Here is a 27,186-nt window from a genome sequence, read left to right as displayed (position 1 = left end):
ATCTGTCAGGTATGACTCCAATAATGAAGTACTTGCTCGCAATATCCTTTTTACTTCGTTTCCTTGATGCCACATTTGAAAGAACGCAGCCTTTATTTCAAGAGCTGTAATTCAGTTCCTTTTTCTATGTTTCAAGAAAGGCTGTGATGAGGTCAGGAGTTGAGTGGCACCGGTGGAAGACAAACTGGGCGTCACTGAGCAGGTTATTGCTGAGCAGGTGCTGCTTGATAACACTGTTGATGAGCCCTTCCATCACTTTATTGGTGATGGACAGTAGACTGATGAGGCGGTATTTGGCTGGGTTGAATTTGTCCTGCATTTTATGTACAGAACATAATTGAGCATTTTTTTTTCTCCCATTGTTGCACTCTCTATTGCACTAGAGTTAATACTCTGGCTTGATGGTATGGGTTGAGCGGTTTATATGCTGGGCCATGACATTACGGAATGTGCTGGAGTATAGTTCTTCTGCTATTGATGGACCACAGCGTCTATGGAAGCTCAGTCTTGAGTTGCTCGATCTGTTGGAAGTCTGTGCCATTTAGCGTGGTGCAAGTGTCACACAACACAATAGAGTTTATTCTCAATGTGACTGTGAGACTTTGTCTCCTCAACGACAGTGCGGTGGTCAGTTTTACCGATGCTGTCATGCACAGATGCATCTGCATTTGGAAGATTGGTAAGGATGAGGTCAGGTATTTTTTCCCCCTCGTTCATTAACTCACGACCTTCTGCAGACCCAATTTAGTAGATATGTCCATTCGGACCCGACGAGCGTGATCAGCAGTACTGCTGCTAAACCATCTTGGTGGTTGACTTTGAAATTCCTCAGCCAGAATACACTTTGTGCTCTTTTCACAGTCAGTGCTTTCTCCAAGTGTTGTTCAACATGCAGGAGTTCTGATCCCGCTGAGGAATGACGTTACATGGTAATGAGTAAGGCGACTTTTCCCACGTTTAGTCTAAAGCCATGGGACTTCATTGGGTCCGGAGTTAATTTTGGGGACTCGCAGAGAAACTACCTCCAGAATGCATCGTACTGAGCTGCCCCCTCTGCTGGATCGGTCCTGGCCTTGGGCCGGGACATATCCAATGATGGAGACGGTGGTGTCTGGGGTATTTCTGTAAGGTATAATTTTGTGAGCATGACTTTGTCAGGCTGTTATTTGACTAGTATGTGAGGCAGTTGTCCCAATATTGGCACGAGCCCTCAGATGATAATAAGGAGGACTTTGCAGTTTCAACAGTGATGTTTGCAACTGACATTTTGGGTGGTCAGATCGATACCGGTTGGTCCACCCTGCTCAGATCTTTGAGATTTTTTAGCGATTGGTATAACTGAATGACACGCTAGACCATTTCAGAGGGCGAATGAAAGTCATCACAATGCTTTGGATCTGGAGTGAGGGTGGAAGATTACTTCATTGGAGGATATTAGTGAACCAAATGGGTTTTCTTTTCTGACAATCGGCAATGATTTCATTCTCATCAATAGATTCTTAATTCCAGCTTTTTTAAATTATTGAATTGAATTTCCACCATCTGCAGTGGCTGGATTCGAACCTGGGTCCACAGAAGAAGAGCTGATTTTCTGGATTGATAATCTAGTGATAGTATCATGAGGCCTACTTGGAACCATATGTTGCACTCAGCTGCTATTTCTTGTGTTGCCCTGTTTTTCTTTCATTGCTTATGTTATTCTGGAATCTCATCCTTCATTAAATCCTAATTGAAATACACCGTCATGAACGTCTTCTGGACTGCTCGAATTTCATTCTGTCTATTTTATTTGCACAAAATTGCAAGGCAGCTGTGCATCAGAGAAGAACAGGAATAGATAATGGGTGATTGTGCACTGTACCTGTCACCGGGCCAGCTTATCTGTCCAGGCACCTGAAGTATTTATTGTGGGTCAAAGAACAACTGAATTATTGAAACATCGATGGAGGTCAGTCAACATATTGTGGGGTCACAAGCTCTTCAACTGCACAATTGGAGATAGAGAGAGTGTGTGGAGATAGATGGTGTGAGAGAGAAATAAACAGAGAAAAAGAAAGTGAAGGGAGATAAACTGAGAGAGGATAGAAAGGGGACCGACTGACTGAGTGGGAGAGGAAGAGGTGTTAGATGACGGTAAAGTCAGATAGATCAGAATACAGCATGAGGGTAGATAAATACGGACGGACAGAAGTTGGAAGTTTTATTCAGAAATTCCTCTGATCTGCAAGCCCTTTATCTGGGTCACATACCCTGTGACCACTCTGTTGATACTGATTGTCATCCCAACTCATTTCTTTCCAATAATATCACAGAGCTGGGTTTACTGAAAGCTAAATAGAACCCAATGGTCCAGTAGATTACTTCCATGGCGTAGTTGGATTTTTAAAAATAAACTGTGCCATGAGCAGCAGGAAATGACAACCGCACCCAACAATCCCACTCCACGTCCAGATACTGTGTGAGACACTGGACGAGAGAATCTCAGTGAGGGGTATCACTGACAGAGGGGAAATCAGCAGCTCCGCAGTGGATCAAATAATGATTGATACAGTTTGCACACCACTTTCCGAGTTTTCTAATCCACATTTCAATTTATATACCTCAATACCAGGAGTGCATTTTAACAACCTTTCCTTTTGTACTTTGCATATTTTGGTCTGTATGGAAAGGCATTTTGTCCCTGTATTTTGTATTGCATAAATACATTTCATTAATATTGTCTCTGCTAATTTCTCATTGTAAATGTATCCTTGAATCTTTTCTTCATGTGAGTTATAAAGAGTAACGTTCCAATACTGATAACTGGGGAACAACAAGGTCCCTGCTCCCAGTTTGAACAGCCATGTCCTCCAGTCGTCTCCATCTTCTGTCTTTTCCCCAATGTCATAATCACAATGTAATTGAAGTCAGTAAATGATACTTCATCACAGTTCCTTAACATTGGTAACATCAACACCCACCCTTACCCTCTCTGATTCTGGAAAAATCTGACTTGTGCTTATCACGAACAATTATCTGTTAACATATTCATGCCGTTTGATTGTTATAAACTCACATTTTCTTCGGCACATGTTGCCATCAGATCATGGATGAAAATTTTTCTCTCAATGTTTTACTGATTTTACAATGACTGATCAATAAGTATAGGATTTATTTCTCCATTTATAAGCAGAGAAACATGTTTATGTTCAGTTAAACCTCTGGATTTACATCTATATCCAAGGCAGACTGAAAGATTGCACACAATCAATCTGCTACCTCCAACATTCCTTCCTTCAGTCACAATCACATGTCACATCCTGAATGCATAAATGTTCAAAGTTATTTTAAATTTTAATAAAACAGTATCAAATTGAAAAGGGTTAGCTGGAGCTATTTGTTCAGCGGTTGTGATTATTAGAGTCTGCATGGATCCTAGGGGCCGGATAGACAATTTCACTCTTCTATTAATAAGGGAATGCGTTCAATGTGTTATCCCATAGTATAAGCGGGAGCATCACCCACACCAGTAACAGGGATCAGCAGCTTCAGCGAGAGAAGGAGGAGAGAGCAGAATCTGGCTACTTTAGACTGGAATATTCCAACAATGGATGAGGATCTGAAAACATTCGAATGGAAATTTACAGCAATGAACAGAAGTTTATCCTGGAGTATTTTTCCAGCCTTGGATATCATTAACATCGCGGATTGAAGATGTACTGATGGTTATTCAAGCTGGTTACTATCCTATCCTTGCTACAGTTGGTGTTCCTGGTAAGTCACTCAATCTGTCTAGTGAAACGGTCTGAACTGACTTGATGGTCATGATATGTAAATTTTGGAAAGGTGCAAGTCAATGTTTTCAGTTCCAATCAAAGATTCCATTCTTTACAAATTGTAACTAGCAGATGGTTATTTAAAAATTACACACCAATATGCGAGGATGAAACAGACTGTTCTCTGTGATTCATTTTCTCCTGCACAAGTTTACATTTCCATATCCACCCACTCACCAATCCTGTCCAGTACCACCATAATGACATCCCAGTCTTCTCCTCAGCCTGAGTACAACTGCTGGATAAACCATCGTTTGTGCCTTTGTTCATCTCCGTATGTAGCTGTTTCGAGTCCATTTTTACCACGTGTCCATTGCAAAATAATTGTACTTGAGATATTTACATTGTTCTCTGCACAGAATTAGAAAGATTGGAAGACAGTGTATGGTGGTTACGTCATTGGCTCATTATCTAGAGCCACAAAATTATAATCTGTTGATATCGGCTTGCTTCATGCCCATTAGAGATGGCAATGGGTCATTCTTCCCCGTTCAGGTCTCTGTATAACTGCAAACCCAGAGCACTGTATTTTAATCTTTCCTGTCCTGTGGAACAGCTGAACCAGCCACTCAGTTCAAGGTCGGCGTAACATGCTGGCCTGACCAGGGCTGCACATATCCCATGAGGGCAGATCAAAAGAGAAGATAACTCCCTTCCTCTGCCTGTATCCCACATTCCTGCAGGTGAATTCCATTCAGGTAGGTGGCCATTCACTATTCTAGATTTTTTTTGTGATTAAGTCTCTCCCCAAGAGTGATGTCCATCTCTATAGGCACCTCTGGTGCTGGCTTTATTGATGTTGACCTACAGATGTAAGAATGTTTTAAATTCCAAATCAGTGACAGTGCATCGGAAACGAATGGTTTCCTGTGTCACATGAAGGAAATGGAGCCAGATCAGTAAGGGAAAGGAATTATTGTGTTCAACTCTGACAGTGTTTTTGAGGCAGTGTTTGTGGTATTGTGGACCGATTTTATCTCCTTTATAAGGAGTGATCTCCTTATCACAGAAAGAATAAACAGGAGTTCCACCGGATTAATCCCTGGGATGATGGCAACATGTGGAGTGAGTGAAGGTTGGTCTGTCGCGCTGTGAGAGAATAAGAGGTGATTGCATTGAACCTTGAGGGGGATCGGCCATCACTCCTTATATTCTAAACAGATAATGAGAGGGTGAAAAATTCCATGACTTTTGTTTCACTCTGGATGCATGATTCTGGATAGTTTTAACTGCCTCTGAGGACGTTACTCCTACCCAACCCAACCCCCACTCCCCAAGGTGATTGAGAGAGAGAGAGAGAGGTCCAGGTTTTGAATAAACTCTCCCCACATTAATACAGTGCAGTTGGTGTGTGATCCTGCACTGGATGTCATATAATCCAACACCCCGACAGCAGCCACAATACCTTCATTCTAAAATAGTTAACTATTCCCACCAGCTACTGACATTCATGAAGAACATGAATCTATATTCCCAGAGATGCAAGTTGCCCCTTAAGGTTTAGACCGTAAGACTATAAGACATAGGAGCAGAAATTAGGCCAGTTTGCCCATCTAATCTACGCCGGCATTCAATCATCACTGATAAGTTTCTCAAGCCCATTCTCCGACGTTCTCCACGTAACCCTTGATCCCCTAGATAATCAAAACACTATCACCGTCTCAAATATACACAATGACATGGCCCCACAGCCTTCTCTGACAATGAATTGCAAAGATTCACCATTCCCTGGTTAAAGAAGTCTCTTTATCAACGTTCTAGAAGGTATTCGCTTTAAGCTAAGGCTGCGTTCTTGGTTCCTACTCTCTCCTACCAATGGAAACCTCTTATGAACATCCACTCTGTTCAGGTCATTCAGTATTCTCTATGTTTCAATTACATTTCCTCTCTTCCTTCTAAACTTTATCAAGTATAGACCCAAAGACTCAAACATTCCTCATACAATAAACATTTCACTCCTATGACTATTCCCGTGAAAATCTTCTGAACACGCTGCAGGGACAGTACATCCTCCCTGAGATATGGGGCTCAACGGTGTGCACAACCAAAGCTGTACAGCCTGCTCTTATATTCAATTTCTCTCGTAATAAATGCCATCAATAATAACTGCAATTGCCCTCCGAGCTACCACCTTAACCTTCCAGCTTACTTGAAGAGAACCCTGCACTAGAACCCCCAAATCCCTTTGCACTTCAGGTTTCTGAATTTTGTCCCCATTTAGGAAATAGACCATGCCACTATTCTTCGTGCCAAAGTGCAAAAACTCACACTTTCCGACGTTGGAATGCATCTGCCAACCCCTTTACCTGACAAATACCTTCTTCAGCTTCCCCGCCTCCTCTCTCTGACCTGACTCTCAACCTATCTTTCTTTCGTCTGCAAACTTAGCCAGAGTGCCGTCAGTTCCATCATCTAGATTGTTAACGTATAAGGTAAAGAGTTATGGTCCCCACACTGTGCATTGCGGACCACCACTTGTCACCTGCTGCCATCCTGAGAACGACCATTTTATCCCCACTTTCTGCTTTCTGTCGGACAGACAAGCTTCTGTTCATGCCTCTACCTTGCATCTAACACCACGGACCCTTATCATACTCAATAATCGCCTGTGTGACACCTTGCCAAAGGACTTCTTGATGTCCAGGTGGATAACATCCATTGGCTGTACTTGATTGAGCCTGCTCATTTCTTCTTCAAACATTTCAAACAAATTTGTCAGGCATGACCTTCCCTTGATGGAACCATGCTGACTTTGTCCTATTTTACCAAACACTTCCAAGTATTCAGAAATCTCATACTTCACAAAGGATTCCACGATCTTACCCACGACAAAGTTTAAGCGTTTTACTTAATCTTTTCTTCCTTACTCCCTGGGTAAAAACAGATGTCACGTTAGTGGGTTTCCAATGCTCTGGGATCGTTCCTTTCTCGAGCGATTCCTGAAAAATCACCACCATCACATCAACTAACTCTTGAGCTGTCTCCCTTATAACACAGGGATTTAATCCCTCTGGTTCAGGTTATTTAACCAACTTTACGCCATTCAGCTTTTTCCTAGCATGCTCTACATGGTGGTGGCCACCATCCTAAGCTCTAACCCCTCCTGAATGTTTGAGATATTATTCTTGTTTTACACCATGAAATTGATGCAAAGTAATTATTCAATTCCTCGGCCATTTTCTTGGTCCCCACTACTATCTCTCCAGTGTCATTTTCTAGAAATCCAATGCCCTCTTTTGCCTTTCTTTTATACTTTATATATCGAAAGAAACTCTTACATGCTACCTTTATATTACTGGCTAGCTTACCACTATATTTAATAATCTCCCTCCTTATTTTATTTTGTTTACCCTCTATTTTGTCTTTGTAAGTTTTCCAACCCTTTGGTTTCCCACTGAACTTTGCCACATTATATCTTTTCTCTTTTGCTTTTATGCTATACATGACTTCCCTTGTCAGTCCTGGTTACCTCATTCTCCATGTACCATGCCTCTTTTTACTCGGGATAAATCTCTGCTGCATCCTGAGTTACAGCAAAACTCTCCTGCCATTGATGCTTCACTGTCTTTTCTGCTGGGCCCTTCTACCAGTCAATTATATCCAGCTCCTCTCTCATGCCTCTGTAATTGCCTTTATTCAGCTTTAAAACCGTTACCTTTGATTCTAACTTTGCCATCTAAAATTGTAGAGTAAATTCAATCATATTATGATCACTGCCTCCTCTGATTTCCTTCAACTTAAGCTCCCTTATCTAGTCTGCCTACACAAGCTGCTCCAAAAAGCCATCTCATAGACATTCTACAAATTCCTTTTCTTGCAAACCACCATCAATCTGAATTCCCAGCCACTTCCGTAATGAAATCCCACAGGATTACTGTAACTTTGTATTTCGTACACATCTTTCTAGCTCCTGGTGTATCTTGCACCCCAGCTCCTGACTACTGTTTGGAGGCCTGAACAGAACTCTAACTACTTTTTTTCAACCATGTGTGATTTTTCAATTCTACCGACACAAATTCTACATCATTTGACCTTACTTCATTGCATATTATTCATTTAATTACATTTCTTACTAATAAGACAAACCCATCCCCTCTATCCAACTGCCTATCTTTTTGATAGGATGCATATCCTTGAATATTCTGCTCCCACTCCTGATCCTCTTGCAGCGACGTCTCCGTGATGGTGACCTGCCAATTTGAGTATGAGTCACAAGCTTATTTACCTTATTCCTTATACTGCATGCATTCCGATAGAACAGTTTAGCCCTGTATTAGCCTTTCCTCTTCTCATTGTCATTTGTTTGTCCTGTGTGTTTGAAGTTTGATTACTAATATTTTCCATGCTCTTGCGTCTTTGTTGGCGATTTGATTAACTTAGGGTCATAGAGTCATAGAGATTTACAGCATGGAAAAAGACTCTTCGGTCCAACCCGTCCATGCCGACCAGATATCTCAACCTAATCTAGTTCCACCTGCCAGCACCTGGCCCATATCCCTCCAAACACTTCCTATTCATATACCCATACATATGTCTCTTAAATGATGCAATTGTAACAGCGTCCACCACTTCCTCTGGCAGCTCATTCCATACACGTACCACACTCTGCGTGAAAAAGTTGCCCCTTAGATCTCTTTTATTTCTTTCCCTTTCTCACCCTAAAACTATGCCCTCTAGTTCTGGACTCCCTGACACCAGGGAAAAAGATTTTATCTATTTGTCTTATCCATGCCCCTCATAATTTTGTAAACCTCTATAAGGTTACTCGTCAGCCTCCGATGCTGCAAGGACAGCAGCGACAGCCTGTTCAGCCTCTCCGTGTAGCTCAAACCCTCCAACCAAGGCAACATCCTTGTCAATCTTTTCTCATCCCTTTCAGGTTTCACCACATCTTTCCGACAGGAAGGAGACCAGAATTGCACGCAATATTCCAACAGTGGCCTAATCTATGTCCTGGATTAGTGGTGCTGGAAGAGCACAGCAGTTCAGGCAGCATCCAAGTAGCTTCGAAATCGACGTTTCGGGCAAAAGCCCTTCAATTATTCCTGCTGATTCGGTCATGGCTCAGGCCGTAATCCAGATATTATTTCCTTTTTGCTTCTGTTTTCTAATTTAGTTGTGAGCTCAATCGTATCCCTTAGCATAACCTCTGCCATAGTTTTATCTCTATCGTTGGTACCTACACTGACCACGACCAATGGATCTTTACTCTCTCACTCCAAGTTCCCCTGCAGCCCAGATGAGATATCACTTACCCAAAAACCAGTATGTAACACAAATTTCAGGACTCTCAATCCCGATCATAGAGAACAATGTCTATGCCGCTAACTACACTATCCACAATTGCAATAGCATTTCTCTTCTCCTGCCCCACTTGAAAGCTTCCCTCAACTCGGTGCTATGGCCAATATGCTCATCCTCCCTGCAGTCCCCATTTCCATCCACACAGGGAAGAAAACTCTTGACCCTGTTAGACACGGACATGGGCTGAGGCTCCTGCAACTCTACCTCCTGGATCCCTCTACCTGCCTCACTCACAGCCAAACCCTCCGTTTTCTAACCACTGGCTGAATATGAGTTAGTTGATCTAAGGAGTGTAACTGTCTCCTGAATCACAGCATCCCGGGAACTCTCCCCCTCCTTGATGCCTCCCATTGTTTGAAGCTCAGACTCCAGCTCATCGACTCAGAGCCAGAGTTGTTCCAGCTTGCAACGATTACTCTAGACATGGTCACTGGTATCCACAGTGGGGTCCACCACTCTGACATCATAGAGAAACAACACATCACCCGACCCTCCATCCTTATTTTATTTAACTACTATTGAACTGTTCGTTACAATTTTTAGTTGTGTTTGTTCATCTGCTTATGCAAGTTGTAACCAATAAATTAACATGATTCAATTTAACACAGATTCAAATTTAACCCACTCCCTATCAGCAAATCAGATCACAGTCTCCCTTTGTCATACCTGTTCATTATCTTCTGATAGAATTCTGACAGACTTGTCAGCGGGACCACTCCTTGATAAAGCCATGCGGACTCAGCCCTATTTTTCCATGCACCTCCAGGTGCTCTGCAATCTCATTGCTAGCAATGCACTCTAAATCCCGATTAACGACCGATGCCAGGCTAAACTGTCCTATTATTTACTGTATTTTGCCTTTCTACCTTCTTACACAGAGATTTTACATTATCCATTTTCCAGTTCTCTGGGACTCGGTCTGATGATAGTTATTCCTTAACAGTCACGACCAATGGTTTCACAATCTCCTCCGCTAATTCCTTCAGAACATTGGTTGTTATCCTTCCAGTCTGTGTGATTTATCCATTTTCAAACATTGCAGTTTCCCCAGTAACTTCTACTCCGCGCCGATCATTACATCCATCCCTCACCCTTGATTTGCTTGAAGTTCTGGAATGTCCCTAGTCTCTACCATTGTCAGGATTGACGGAAAGTACCTATTCAGGTCATTCTCCAATGCTTTGTTCTCCATTTCTGTGCAGTCAGCCTCAATTTCTGGTTGTCCAATGTTGACTCTGCCCTTTTATATATCTTAACAAACTCCTGCAATCTCCTTTTCTAAAGCAAGCAAGCTTACATGTTTTGAGTTCGCCACTTTATTGCTTCTCAAATTGTCCTCTGCTGCTATATAAAGACTTCCCAATCATAGACAGGCTGAGTGAGAACATTCCTGTTAACTGACTGTCGAAAATATGCTAATGAAACTAATCCTATTGCCCTTCATTGGGTAGCATGGTGGCACAACACTGCTGCCTCACAGGGTCAGGGACTCCGGTTCAATTCCAATCTCTGGACCCTTTCTTTGTGGGGTTTTTACAATCTCCCCGTGTCTGCATTGGGAGGATTAACTACTTTCTCTCCGCACCGTATGTTTCTGTGTTTGTTTCAGGTTTCTGCCATCTACAGTATATTTGCTTGTGTTTCATGGTGAATTGCTGCAAATATGACGCGATTATTGTAAAAGTGTCCCTGATGCTAGGGCTCCCCGAGTGCTTGGGAATCTTGCCCAGCTACTTATGTGAGTCCATGTCCCTTATTACCTACTCTGTCTCTCTCAATCTCTGTGTCCATCCGTCACTGCATGCAGCCTTTCATCGAGTCACCCCGGGATTCCTCATACTCCACCGCCTGCTACTGGATGCTCGCTACGCATGGAGCGCCTAAAGACACTGGCCACTTTCTGACCCGCTCGGGAAGCGGGGCAAAGACTCTGCCATTGAAAAGAACAGAATAGCTAAAATCCAATTGAACAACAAAGCAGAGTAAACAGGTTGAATGACACCCATCTGTTCTGACATTCTCTGGTCTTTTGGACTAACTTCTGTTTATCCTCGTCCATCTACAAATAGATGCTGTATATGTATACCTTGTCACACAGGTTTGGTGAAGGTGATGGATATCAGATTCTATGGTCATTACGACTGATTCGTTGGGATCCATGTTCCTGGTTAATGAGATCACACTGAAGTTTTTATTGTCAGGTCTCTCCATTTTAAAGTAAATGTCTTGCCTGAGTTGTGCTGAAAGTATATTTGAATGTTGAAGAGACTAGATTATGCGACGTGCCAGTGAGGTTAGGAATAGGAAGGCAGTACAGATAAAAACATGGCCAAAGAGCTGGTCGGGTAGGCAGCACTTGCAATATGTGGATCATTGTGCTTCCCGGGTCGGTAGGATATACACAAGAAGGACGGGATGCATCTGAACTGGCAGCAATCTCCGATATGTGGGTCATTGGGATTCCTCGGTCAGTATGAAATACACAAGGTGGAATGGATTGACGTGAACTAGCAGCAATCTTCTGGCAGGCAGTTTTGCTATTGTCGCTCAAGAGGGTTTAACCTAGTGTGGCGGTGGCGGGAAGTGGGGGGAGCCAGAGCAGTATGTCCACAAGCACAGTGACTGAAGAGCAGTTGGAGACTAATCCCAGTACAGCTAAGACCAACATCAAACTGTAAGAGGGGAGTGAACACAATGGGACTGGCTGTCTGAAGTGTGCTGATTTTAATGTGCACAGTATGGCAGGCAAGACAGATGAGCTTGGAGCTTGGAGTTTGAATGAGTATATATAACTAATGATATAATTATTACAGAGATTTGGTTGAGAGAGGGATCAGAAAGCAGTCAATCCAATGGGTCCAGAGAGAGTTGAATTATGTGCAGTGAGAGGCTGGAGACTATTGTTTGAAGCAAAATAATCATCCAGCAGTTTGTTGGAATTGGGCAGAGTGTGATGCAATGTACAGATTGAAGTACAAGGGAGGAAGCATAAATTGTCTGTTTACAATATTTTCTGCTTTACTGACAGTCATTGTAATCTCCTGTTACCAGAGAATAGTCGAGGAGAATTTACATCAGGGAAACTCAAACCAAATATCAGGACAGGATCTTATGGAGTTTGACTGAAGTGTATATATTTCAATGCAAGAATTATTATGGTTAAGACCGATGAACTGAGAGCCTGAAACCGTACATGGGACTATGATGTTGCGGGTTTACAGTGACTTGGTTGAGAGAGGGAAAGGACTGGCCGTTCAACATTCCAGGATTTCATTGTTTTAGGCGAGATGGAGAGAAAGGTAAAAAAGGTGGACGAAGTGTTTTATTAATCAGGGAGAATACTACATCTGCACTTGAAGAGTACATACAGGAGGGATCACCCACTGCATCAATCTGGGTAAAGCTCAAAAATAAGATGGCTGCAAGCACTGCGGTATTATAATCCCCCCAACAGCCACGGAGTGACGGAGGAACGAGTATGTCCGTCGATTAAGGAAAGGTGTATTAAAAAGAGATTGGTCATAGTGAGTGACTTTAATATCCCCAATAATGACTGGGAGTCCCTTGGAGCAAGAGGCTTAGATGTGACAGAATTTATTAACTGCAACAGTATGTGGATAGTCAAACGAGAGGAAGAGCCATACTGGACAACATTTTGGCTAATGATCCTGGCCTGGTGACTGACCTCTCAGTGGGATGTAGTTATAGAAAGAGTGATTACAGCTCTATCAGATTTAAGATAGCTACGAACACGGATAATTCAGGATCTTGTGTGAAGCTACTGAATTGGTGGTATGCAAATTACGTCAGTATCAGGCAGATCTAGGACGTGTCAATTGGGAGGAGTTGCTATCAGGGAAATCCACATTGTGTATGTGGGAACTGCTAGTTAAATCCTGACAGCAAAATCATCTGGTTGACGTCCTCCCAACTGCTCGAATTTCAATCTATTTTGTTTGAACAAGTATTTCTAGGCCGCTGCATATCAGATAACAGGAAGAGATAAAGGATGATTCTGCACTGTGTCCTTCGCAGGACCAGTTTGTCTCTCAGGGCACCTAAATTCTTTATTGTGGGTCAGAGAGCTTCAGAATTAACAAGAGCACTGAACGAGGCCGTTTAGCACATTGTACAACGATGAGCTCTCCAACATCACAATTTGAAAACAGAGAGAACAGTGTGTGTGTGTGTGAGAAAAATTAACAGAGAAAAATGAAGTGAAGGGAGATAAAAGGAATGGATAGAAAACGGAGCGACAGAGTGAGTGAGAGCAAGGGGTGTCAGACGAGTGTGCAGTTAAATCAGAAAACAGCATGAGGATAAATTTTATTTAGAAACTCCCATTATTTATTATTAATATGAAGGAACTGAGGGCATTCTGGCTAAGCTTTCAAACAGTGTAAGGATAGATAGAGGGACAGGTAGCATTGAAGAGGTGGTTCAGCTGCAGGAGGGTGCTCGAGCGCATCTCCTCAACTTCCCACACCTCCACCCTTGAAATCCACCCTTCCAACTACAACAAGTTAGAACCTCTCTGGTGCTTGCCTTCCATCCCACCAACCTCAGGCTACAACGCATCATCCTCCGCCATTTCTGCCACCAACAGTCAGTCCTCACCACCAAAAATATACCTCCCTCCCTACCCCTATCATCATACTGCTGAGACCAAACCCTCACAAACACCCTCGTTAGGTCCACGCAACCCCGCCAAGCCAAAATCCACTCCCAACACCTTCCCTTGCCACTACAACCTCCACCCAAGGACCCAAAGCTTCCTTCCACATAAGGCAGAGAACATCCTTTGCATCCAAATATCTCATCTCGTCTGCCCATTGCTCCTGGTCTCCTCTACATTGGCGAGACAGGACGTCAACTTGCAGAACGGTTCAGGGAACACTCTAGGACACATAAACCCAACAACACCACTGCCCTGTGGCTGAATACTACAAATTCCCCCTCCCACTCCACCAAGGCCTTGCAAGTTTTTGGCCTCCTCCACTACCAGATTATAGCCACCTGACGTCTGAAGGAAGAACGCATCATCTTCTGCCTTAGGACCCTCCAGACACACGATATCAAGGACAATTTCACTAGTTTCCTCATCTCCACTCCCTCCACCTTATCCCAGATCAAACCCTCCAACTGTCCTACCTGTCCATCTTCCTTCACATCTATCCACTCCACCTTCCACTCTGACCTATCGCTATCACCACTCATCTACATCTAGCAATCGCCTTTCAAGCTACCTTCTTCCCAGCCCCAGCCCCTCCCATTTATCTCTCTGCTCCTCCCTGCCCACGCCACATTCCAGATGAAGGCTTTATGGCTGAAACGTCGAATGTCCTGCTCCTCGGATGCTGCCTGACAGGCTGTGGTTTTCTATGAGCACACTTATTGACTCTGTTCTCCAGCATCTGCGGTCCTCACTTTCATTTCTGAAGGATTTGCACAGGTTTGGAGAGTGAGCAAAGAAGTGGCAGATGGAGTACAATGTGGAAAAGTGTGGGAAAGCATTTTGCCAGGATGAATAGAGGCATGGACTATTTGACTAAAAGCGAGCAAAAAGACTGCGGAGTTCTAGTCCAGGTCTCTTGAAAGGTAAACTTGCAGGTTATCAGTAGTTAGGAAGGCAAAGACAATGATGCCACTTATTTCAAGAGGCCTTAAGTATAAAAGCAGGGATTTACTTCTAAGGATCTACAAGGCTTTAGTCATGTAACATTTGGATTATTGTGCGTAATTTTGGGTCCCATATCTCAGGAAGGATGTATTGGTCCTGGAGTGTTTTCAGACGAGATCCACGAGAATGGTACCAAGAATGCAAAGCTGGCATGCATATGAAGAATATTTGAGTGCTCTAGGTCTGTACTTGACAGAGTTCAGAAGAATGTTAGGACTTCTAATTGAAACTTACAGAATACTAAATGACCTGGGAAAGAGTGGATGTTGGGAAGATATATGCAATGATAGGAGAGACTCGTACCCGAGGGGACAGTGTAAAGTGAAACCTTTTCGAACAGAGATAAGGAGAAACCTCTTCAGCCAGAGAGTGGTGAATCTATGGAATTCACTGCCACAGAAGTCTGTCGAGTCCAGGTCATTGAGTATATGTAAGAGTGAGACAGTTAGGTGCTTGACAGTAAAGGGGATCAAGGGTTGCAGATAGAAAGCGCGAGAATGCGGTTGAGAAGCTTCGCAGCCATCATTGAATGGTGGAGCAGCCTCAATGGGTCTCATAGCCAAATTTCTACTCCAATGTCTTCTGGTTGTATGATTAATATTGGCTGTCCTTATTCCTCATTGATGTTTTCTCCTGGAATTTGATCTTCAAATGATTTATAAAGAGTAACATTTCAGTACTGATGACTGGGAAATATCATGTTCCCTCCCTCCAGTCTCAGCAGCCATGTCCCCAATATCATAATCACACTGCAATTGGAATCCAGTGAATGGTACTTAATCACAGTTGATTGACATCGATAACATAAACAGCATGACCCTCACCTGCCCGCATATTTTCTGTTATCCATGCCATTTGTGTGTTATCAATCATGCTGTCGTAGGTCCATTTCCCTGTCAGATTATGGACTAGAAAGGTTCTCTCCATACTTTACTGACATTATGATCACTGATCAGTAGTTACAGACTGTATGTTTCAATTTATAAACGGAGAAACTTGTTTATGTTCTGACAATCCTTTGACATTACCTTCATATCCAAGGCAGATTGAATGATTACATGCATTCAATCTACCATCTCCAATAGTCCTTCGCTCAGTAACTCCCATATAGTCCATAACAAATATGTATATTTTAACGTTCTTTCTAATTTTAATAAACCCAATATTGAATTGAAAGGGGTTAACTGGAGATATTTGTTCAGTGACTGTGATTAATGTCAATCTCCGTGGATCCTGATTATCCCGGTGGAGTGTTTCTATCGTTGAATGATAAATGGGCTGTGTCAATGTGTTATCCCATAGTATGAGTAGGAGCATCGCTGACAGCACTAACAGGGATCAACTGTTCCAGAGAAAGGGGGCAAGTGATCAGGATCTGAGAACATTAGACTGGAACGTTACAATAATGTTTCAGAATGTAAGGACCTTGGATTGGAATGTTCCAACAATGGATCAGAATCTAAGGTCAGTAAATTGGAATGGTACAACAGTGTATCAGAATCTGAGATCATTCGACTGGAATGTTCCAAGAATGAATCAGAATCTGAGATCATTAGACTGGAATGGTTCAACAAAGTATCAGAATCAGAGATCATTAGACTGGAACATTGCAATAACAGAGAGGAATTTATCCTTGGGTCTTTACTATCTTTCTCAGCCTTAGATATCATTAGCATCACGGATCCAGAATATCCTTTGGATTATGCAAGGTGGTTACTATCCCATCCTCGCTACAGTTGGTGTTCCTGGTAAGTCATTATATTTATCTACTAAACCGAGTTGGACTGAATTTCTGCTCATGATATATAAATTTTGGCAAGTAAAAGACAATATCTTAAGTTCCAAACAAAAACTCCTTTCCTTATAAATTATAAATAACAAACTACGATTTATAAATTACTCACTGACATGCGAGAAGGAACCAGAATGTTCTCAAACTCCATAATCCATTTTGTCCTACACAGATTTACATCTCCAGCTCCTCCCCCCTCACCAATCCTGTCCAATACAACCCTCAGGATATCCCTGTCTCGTTCTCAGTCTCAGTGCAACTTTTGAATAAACCATAATTTGTGCCATTGTTTAATTCCGATGCAACAGTTTCAAGTTCATTCTACCCACATGTCCGTCACTAAATAATTGCTCTTGTGGATGTTTAACTTGTTCTCTGCACAAATGGGACAGCAGTTTATGGTGGTCAAGTCATTGACTCATACTCTAGAGCCACAGAATAATACTCTGTTGATATCCCATGAGGGAAATTGGTGGAATTTAAAAGTAACTATTTTCATTTGCTCGAAAAGTCCATCTGCTTGCCCCAAGTCCATTAGGGAAGTCAATGTGTCATTCTTCCCTAGTCAGGTTTCAGTGTGACTTCTGTGATGAACATGTGGGTGTATTTGGCCTTTAAAAGAATTCAATGTCAGAAATAACTACCGGACAGCACCAAGTGTTCTGAAAAATAGATTTAGTGTGACATTTGGTTGAACAACTTGTCTCAAGACAAAAATAAATTCAGCCAAACAGTTTGAACTACACCTCAAAATACCCACCTCCAATCAAGTTTGATTTTAGTATATTGTTAATCTTAAAAGCCAATGACACGATCCAATTGTTCGGGGGTACACAACCGTGGGAAATTGAACAGTTGAGAGGAGAACTGCCAAGTTATCGGCATGCAAAGATTGCCTGAAAAATAGCTCTCCTCTCGGTACCATTATTGATTAGTAACTGGTAAATCTGAATCCCAAAGAAGAAAAGAATATAGGAATATGGAGAAGAACTGAAAGTTTCTTCGTTTAGAGATTAGAAATTTTGTTTTGTAGGTCTTAATTAGGAATATAACCGGACGAGTGTCGTGGGGCGGGGGGGGGGGGGGAGTGGTGGGGTGGGGGTGGGGGATGGTAAAATATAGGTTAGAGGAAGAAGTTGTAAATAGACGTTCGTCTATTGTTCCCTTTATACTTTAAGAAATAAAGTTGTTAACTTTTACAGTAAATAGTTTTGGACTCTAGAATTGTCGCAGAATATGCAATGGATAAACCTTTTCTCTGTTGCTGGTTTTAAATTAAGCAGGAGAATTCATCCTATGTTGTAACACTACAACTCCACAGGAATGTGTTTTACTCTTTGCTGTCCTGTGGAACAGCTGAACCAAACAGTCAGTTCAAGGTCGGCATAACTTGCTGCCCTAACCAGGGCTGCATACATCCTGTGAGACAAGAACAGAAGTAAAGATAGCTCCCTTCCTCTGTCTGTTTCCCGAATTCCTACAGCGCTGTTCTATTCAGGTAGGTGATCATCCCCTATTTTAGGTGAATTCAATCTCATTGAAATTCTCCCCGCGAGTGATGCACGTCTTCATACACATCTCTGGTTATGGCTTTATTGATGCTAACGTACAGATGTAAGGGAGTTATAAATTCCATGTCAGTGCATAGAGAAGGAATGGCTTTTTGTGCCACAGGAAAGAAACTGCGATGTCAGAGTGAGAGAATAGGGTTATTGTGATCATCCCTCAGAGTGTGTTGAGGCAGTATTTGGGGTACAGTGGATAGACTTTCTCTCAAGTTTCACCAGACTAATCCCTGAGATGATAGCACCATGAGCAGAGAGTGAAGCTCAGTGAGAGAATAAGAGGTGATTGCATTGAACCTTAAGGGGGATGGACAGTCACTCATGATGTTCTAACCAGGCACTGATACGGTGATAACTTCCATGGCTTTGATTTTATTTTACTCGGATTACATGCTTCTCAATAGGTAAAGAACCTCTGAGGACGTCCACCTCATCCCACCCCCACTCCTCATGTTGATTGAGAGAGACAGAGGGTCAGTCATTGAATAAACTCTCCCCACATTAATACAGTTCATTTCGTGTGTGATCCTGCACTGAACGTCATGTTAACCACAATCCCGACAACAGCCACAATACCTTCATTCTAAAACAGATAACTATTCCCACCAGCTTCTGACGTTCATGGAGAACATGGGTCTGTCTTCTCAGAGATGGAAGATGCCTCTCTGAGACTTGGCACAAAACATCTGGCTTCCTTCCTCACTGCCAGCGTTAAACCACGTTAAAGTGTCATGTGTCCCACATGCAATGGAGCCACGAGGAACATCATGGAGCCGTCTCTGCGTGCATTACCTGCTTCATTGATTTGTCAGGTTGGAGCATCAATAACACCCTCCTGTGTCTCGTGGTGCTGAATGGCCTCCTCCAGGTCCCATGGAACAGGTTCATGTGTCTGACTTGACCCTGCCTGTTCCTGTTTAACAGATTGATGCGGTAACCAGACTTCTCTTCTTTCTGTGGAACAGGCAGGTGGTTTGAATGGGCTTTCCCTATCTTTGTTCAATAGTTTCTATGGGCTGAATGGCTGCCACATATCCGTTTCTAACGTGGTTGAGATGCTGAATGAGCTTTTCATTTAACTGTGGAAATGTAAAGTGTCTGGCCTTGCGGTTACATGAATGTTACAGATACTTTAACGCGCAAGCCTGAATGCTATCCGGGTCTTACTGTGCATAGGCACTGACTGGTTCAAGAGCTGAGGTGTGGCACATTGTTCTGAACATTGGGTGATCTTCAGTGACCATCCCCATTTCTGATCTTATGATGAGGAAAGACAGTGATGAAGCAGCTGAAGACGTTTGTTTTCAGGCAGCTACCCTGAGGATCTACTGCAGAGATGTCCTCGGACTGAGAGGATTGTCGGTCACTGACCAAAAACATCTTCCTTTGTGCTCTGAAAGACCTCAACCAGTGGGGAGGGGGTAGGGGGGTGGGGAGGGGAAGGGTCTACACCTGATTTCCATTAAGCTCAAATAAGTAGGTGGTCCTGATGCCTTCCTCATTCAAATACTGCCTTGTTATCAAGGACATTCCCTCTTTCCTGAGCTTCTGTGTTCTCCTCTTGTTCATATCAGTAGATGATAGTGTTTGTGTGGGGAGTGTTTTCCTCTCATAGAGGGTAATCAATGCCAGGAATTATCTGAGCTAGAGATTGAGATGCGTTACATCACTGAAAGTATTCAAAGAGGTGTTATATGAATGTTTGACCTGTCAGAGAGCTAAGGGGTGTGAAGAATTGGGTATTAAAGATGAGTTAATGCCAACAGTAGATCAGCCATGGTGGTATATAATGGCTTGATCGTCCGAGTTACCTAATCCTGCGTCTTATGTTCTCATGTTCTGTAATTACAAAGTAAATGATTGTAATTTTCCTGAACGTTCTGTTAGTGAATGTTGCAGTCAGAGAGAGTAAAGTATTTTGTGAATCATCTCTGGGTGAGGTATGGGGGCTGTATTCACAGTGAATCTGGGTCTCCAACATGACCAACAAATGAAGCACAAGTTGCAGAGAGGAGACACTTTGTAAAGAGACCAGAGGTATCCTTCGAAATCAACCCAGTTTTCCAAATAACATTTTCCAACCCACACCAAACCGTTTGTGACAGTCTTGAGTGATTGAATGATATGCTGTATTACTGTGGACTAGGTATTTGGAGCAGGCGGCCTCCATCTGCTAATTTCAAGAGCTATGAGGAGCTGACTGGAACATAGGAACATAGGACTGAGCAGCAGGTGTGGGCTATTAGACAATTTGTCACCGCTCCACCACTCACAAAGTGATGTGATTATGGTGTAAGCAGCAGTTTTCTGTCTGTACACCATTTTTCTACTTTCATATGTCTGTCAAGTGTTTGAATACAACACAACTTTGAAAAAATGTAATTATCCAGGCACCATAAACACCTGGGGAAGGGAATTTCCACTTGAACAATCCTTTGAGATTTTCTCATTTATGTTCCAACCAAGGTTGGAGGGTCATTGTTTCGTTTTCCAGTCCCACTCCTCCACTGATTACAATAAATTTTAAATGCAACCAGTTTAGTGAGGTGGCCAATGACCTGGGCATCAGAGTAGCTCATTTTCTAGAAAAAAAAAAGTGAGACACAGAAATTTGAACTCATAGCAAATGGTAAATTGACAGAGTGCCCCAAACGTTATTCTGCCTTTGAAGTTATTTTGCTCACACAAGATGTTGGTAATGGGATTTCTTTCTGGAACAGTTGGATTTGGCTGAATTCCGTTTGTTTCAGGCAGTGGAGAGATTCCCATGAATCCTTTCCAGGAATCCTTCACAAATGGTAAAGATAATTCAGGGATTTTATGGTCGCACACATTGCTATTGGGTGGAACAAAGTACGAGAGAGGGGTCAATCGGCAGCTGCTTCTCAGGCAGGGAATAGTTTTCTCCATCTCCGTGTTGGAACATACAATAACGTCAACTGAACATCAAACTGGACCACGTGTGCTCTCCTGGAACATTCTTTGGAAAACCTGATGATGGAACATATGCAGGTGCGTCATTGCTTTTGTTGCACACAGTGGCTTTCAATCCCAAAAATGATCCCACTTTATGAATTATTTACATGCTTTCATGTATCTGTGGAATTTGGGAATATTGGTAGATGTCTTCATAGTACATATGTTCATATCAATACATATTTTTCTTAAAATGTAATCTCTAGCTTTAATCTCCCTGACAAGAGAAAATATGCGTCAGGCTGATGCACTTTTCAGAAAGTCATGGATGGTTCAATAATATTTCCCAGGTGAGTTCGAAACTGATAATTCCCCCATAATAAAAGGCCCTTATTCCAAGAATGAGTAAAGGTAAACCTCTTTGAAAATCTTCGAAAAGAATTATATCCTGTTTTTAGTTTCTGGTATCAAAAACGCACGCACGCAGTGTCTCAGATGTGGTCTCAGCAATACCCTGTATAGTTGCACTACAGCATTTCTGATATTAAACCTGATACCTTTGTTAATAACAGCATCATTGCAGTTACTCCCAAATCAATTGCAGCATCTGCAGACTGACTTCATGTGATTCATGTTCCAGGAACATGGAAACCGCCTGAATCACAGAGTTCTGCAATATCTCTCCATTTAAATTGTTTACCATTGTTTTATCCTTCATGCCAAAATAGACAATTCACCCAATGTTCTTGGCGCTGCAGGTTAGCTCACTAACCTTTTACAGCTTTGCAACCTGAAAATAAACATTTATTTCTACTCTATTTCCTATTAACAACAGCTTCCCTGTTCCTATGTAGCAGTTCAGGCAGGTTGAATGGCCTCCTCCTGGGCTGTGTAATGTACTCAACGAGCTGAATTACTTCATTCCATATTCCTGTGTAGATCCTTCGAAGGGCAGAATGGTCTCCTCCTGTTTCAATGTAACGATTCTGTTTGACAGAATTGGATGGTCCCCTACCCTGTAACGGCATCGAGGGTTGGATTGAGAGAACACACTTGGGGTAGGGGCAGCAGTATATCACTGTAACAGCCTCGAGGGTTGGATTCAGAGAGCGAAACATGGGGTGGGGGAGTCGTATAACCCTGTATCAGCTTCGTGGTGTGGATTGAGAGAGCAACACTCTGGGCAGGGGCAGCAATATATCTCTGTAACAGCCTCTAGATTTGGATTGAGGCAGCAACACACGAGGGAGGGGCAGCAGTATATCACTGTAACAGCCTCCAGGGGGTATTGAGAGAATAACACATGGGGTAGGGACAACGGTATATCACTGTATTAGCCCTTCTATCCTATTCCAGGCTGCTTCTCCTGCGGTGGGAGAAAAAGAGGGAGTGGGGAGGGAGAGTGGCAGTGGGTGAACCTTCTCTGAGTGCCGGTGTAGGTGGGGGGAATTGTGAGGTGTCTGGAAGTTGTCAGTCGGCAGTTTGAACCAATATAGTATTATTAGTGTGGGGCTATAGAGTAGTTAACAGAGAAAGAGAGGAAGAAAGTTGAGTGAGAGTGAGTGGTCGTGCCTGAACGTTATTTGGAGATAGAGTATGAACCTTGTTCGGGGGTAGCTGCTATATCTGATGTACAGTGAGTGTGAGGGAGCAAATAGAATATGGTTACATTTGTCCAGACAGAGCGGGGAGGATATTGTTGCTTGTCCTGAATTGATGGACGTTTCTTCAGATTGTCTCAGAGTCGAGGTGAGCCTCCCCGAATGTCTTGTTCAAGTCTATCACTAATAACGCTACAGACCCGGTTCCTCAGATTCCACAGAATCAGTTCAGGTAGAGCTTACAAATAGCAAGGAGAAGCAAATATTGATGCGTTATATATCTAAACCAAAACAGTTGTGAAAAATCTGAATATCATATACTCTGGAAATTAGATACGCAAGGATTGTGGATACTGCAGTCTTATTGGATGGATTCAAGTTGCACCAAAACTGCATTAACTCAGTGACTGCTCATGTTGTGAAAAATAAATTCTGTAAGTGTATATGAGGTGGATTTAAGAGTATGTTGTGAAGCAAATTAGACAGCAGATTATTTTGGATTTTGAGTTGTGTGGTCAGGCGGGCTAATTTATAAATTTGCTCTGAAGCAGGTTTTAAGGAATAATGGCATTAATAAGGTGCACTTTACACGGTGCCTGTATACAATATACATTCTGGTTAAACATCATGGAAGACTGGAGGCTAGAGGGTCAAGTTAGCTTCAGTGAATTGGGAAAATACAACATAATATTCAGTGGGAGACAAGAAATGATTGTTAGAGTCATAGAGTCCTACAGCACGGAGACTGGCTCTTCGGCTCAAACTAGTCTATTCTGACCAAAGTGTCCATCCACGCTAACTCTATTTCCCTGCCATTGCTCCTTATTCTTCTAATTCTTCCCTATCTGTGGTTTGTCCAAATGCCTTTTAAATGTTGTTCATGTTCCCACCTCAACCACTTCCGTTGACAGCTCATTCCATATGTGTACCAGCCTGTGTGTGAAACAGTTGTTCCTCAGGCTCTCTTTTATTCTTTCCCCTCTGTCCTTAAACTAATGCCCTCCAGTCTGTGATTGCCCAACTCTGTGGAAAAAGACTGAGTACATTCACTCGGTCCATGCCTGTCATGATATTATACGCTTCTGTCAGATCCCCCTCAACCTCATACAGGCTAAAGTAAAATATCCCAGCTTGTCCAACCTCTCCCTATAAATCAGACCATTGAGACGGTAACATCCTTGTAAATTTCTTCAGCAGTCTTTCCAATTTAATAACACCCTTCCAATAGCAAATTGAAAAAAAAGCTGAACATTACGCTACCAGTATGGCCTCACCAACTTCCTATTAACTGCAACGTAATTCCCTGATTTTGATACTCAGTGATATACACTGATTAAGGCCAGTGTTTCAAAAGCTTTCATCATTGTCGTGTCTACCTCTGAATCAACTTTCAGAGAACCATGCACCTGAATTCCAAGGTCCCTCTGTTCCACTACACTCCTTAGGACCCAAGTATTCACCATGAAACTCCAACCTTGATTTGACTTTCTAAAATGCAGGAACTTACACTGATCTATATTAAAATCCATTTACCATTTCTCAGCCCATTTAGACAGCTGATCAAGGCACTTCTGTAATTTCTAAAAATTTCTGATAACCTCCGCACTCTCCATGATGCCGCCTGTTTTAGTGCCGTCTTCAAACTGACAAATCATGCCTGTATATTTTCATCTAAATCATAGATATATGCAATATGAAGTGGACCCAGCACCAAACTCTGAGACATTCTACTGGTCACAGGCCTCCAGTCTGACCAGCATTTTTCCAATATTACCCTCTGCTACCTACCATCAAGGCAATTTTGTACCTAATTTGCCAGCTCCCCTTCAATTCCATGCGATCTAACCTTCCAGAGTGGCGGACCAAGTGGAACCTTATTGAAGACCTTATTGGAATCCATCTAGACTATGTATACCTCCCAGACCTCCTCAATGTTGCTGGTCATTTCATCAAAGAACTCCAACAAAATTGTGAGCCATGATCTCCCTTGCACAAACTCCCGTGCTGAATTGGATGAAGGGATTTAGCCCAAAACATCGATTTTCCTGCTCCTCGGATGCTGCCTGACCTGCTCTGCTTTTCCAGCATAATTCTAATCTTACTCCGAACAACACCCTGTCTTTCCAAATGCATATATATCCAATCTCTCCGAATCTTGTCAAGTAACCTACCCACTAGATTTTCGGTTTACTGGTCTTTAGTTCCCAGGTTTATCTTTGTAGCCTTTCTTGAATACGGCTCAGCATTCGCTACCCTCCAGTCGTCCAGGCCCTCACTCGTTGGCCAATGATGATAGAAAAGAGCCAAGCAGTGCTCCCACAATTTCTTCTCTATCCTCCTATACTCCTGCGGTGTTCCTGAATACGTCTGGTCAGGACCAAGTGTTTTTAGAAATACTGCAAAGTCTGAAAAATACATCTATTTATTTCAGGTACAAACACCAAAGAGTGAGAAAGTGACTCAATGATGATTAACATAACAAATTACAAAATATGTTAATCGTAGGAAGTGACTTCAGAAGAATTCCAGATATTGTGGAAACCTGAGAATTCTCAGAAATTAACGATCCAAAAAAGGAAGGCCATGAAACTGAAAAGGAAATCAAAAACCGAACATACATGCTAACAAACAGGAATACAAAGACTGCATCAATCTGCGATCTAAAGTTTTAGGAAACAAAATAAAAGCAAGGTCAAATGTGGAAATGTGTAATCGGGAGAGGAGAGGTCATTGTGGAGAACAGGGAAATAGCCAAGAAAATAACGAGTTACTTTGGATCTGTCTTCATGGAGGAATATCCAGAAAATCCCCCAGTAATACCAAGTGATCATATCGGACTCCTGGAGCTAAAGACATAAAGTCAATTCAAATCAGTAACAAGGTAGTGCAGCTGGATTGAGCATTGCTAAGTTAGATGTACTTCCTATCAATATGTCGGAAATAAATCAGCAATAGAAGTATTAATTGCCCTGTCGATGACTGTGTTTTATTTTCCAGTACATTCTGCAGAGGGCAGAAACTATTGTCGATAAATGGAAGATAGTAAACGTGATCCAAGCACTATAGATGAATGGAAGGGATCCAAAGAGCTGCAAAGGGAAAAACGACATTGCGTGGAGAACTGCAGACCAATTAACTTGACATCTAAAGTAAACTTTTGAAATCTATTACACAGGATGAGATTTTTGATGTTAAGAAATTAACAGCAACAATAGAGAGAAACAGCATGCATTTCTGATAGAGATATCATACTGGATAATCTTCGGAATTGTTTGATTTTGTTTCTTACAGCATAGATAATGGGGACCCACTAGAAGTGGCATATGTTGGATTTTCGGAAGGATTTCTATAAGACCTCAAATAATGAGTTCGTAAATGCAAATAATGTGAAGGGTATTTGGAGGAATATATGTAAGTGGAAAGTTAAAGTTTGGTTCGCCTTCATTTAAGAGAGTCAGAACATTGATGAAAAGACATGTTGAAGCAGTTTCACAGGGACAGTAACTGGAGTATTGTGCACAGTTTTGTTGAACGAATCTCAGAAAGAATATATTAACAGAGGATGTGCAATGGGCATTTTCCAGATTAATCCATCAGATAGCGAGATTGCCTGATGAGGAAACTCGACCTATTTTCTCTAGCGCTTCAAATAATGAGAGGTGGTTGACAGTGAAATTTAGAACATTCACAAAACATATGACAAGTTGGAAATTAACAGAATGCTTCCCTGGCTGTCTAATCCACATTCAAGGCAAATAATGCAATGATCTGGGACAGACCAGTTAAGACTGCAATAAGGAGGAAATTCTTCACTTGGAAAGAACTACCAATCACAGGGGAATGGAAACCTGCTGGCAGGGCAAGATTAGGGAGTATCCCCAGATAATCTGCAAGTGTGTCAAGCGAAACAGAATATCGATGGAACAGTTAGGACTCGTTAGGACTTGCCAAGTTGCATCCAAATCAACTTCAGTGGGAGGAGACAGGAGGTAGAGATAGAAGGCTGTTTGTGTGACTGAAGGCCAGTGTCCAATGGTGTACCTCGGGGATCAGTGCTGTGCCCCTTATTATTTGTGATTCGGAGGTGTTGGTGTTGGACTGGAGTGGACAATGCTAAACATCGCATAACAACAGCTTACAGTCTAACAGGTTTATTCAGAGGCACGAGCATTCGAAGCGTTGCTTCTTCATCAAAATTCACAACCACCTGATGAAGAAACAGCGCTTCGAAAGCTCGTGCCTCTGAATAAAAATGTTAGACAATGAGCCGATGTTGTGTGATTTTTAACCTTATTACTTGTGGTAATCATAAATGATGCAGCTGTGAATATGGACGAGGGGTGGGGCGGGGTGATAAGTAAGTTTGTGTTTGATACAATGATTGTCCGGGTGGTTGGCAGTGAGAAGGAAAGTCTTATGTTTCAGGACGATACAGATGGAATGGTTAGATGGGTGGATCAATGGTAGATGGAATGTAACCCTGATAAACATGAGGTGATATACTTTGGAAGAA

The sequence above is a fragment of the Chiloscyllium punctatum genome, chromosome 21 (assembly GCF_047496795.1).
Source record: "Chiloscyllium punctatum isolate Juve2018m chromosome 21, sChiPun1.3, whole genome shotgun sequence".
Taxonomy (NCBI): Eukaryota; Metazoa; Chordata; class Chondrichthyes; order Orectolobiformes; family Hemiscylliidae; genus Chiloscyllium; species Chiloscyllium punctatum.
This window is presented reverse-complemented; position numbering follows the sequence as displayed.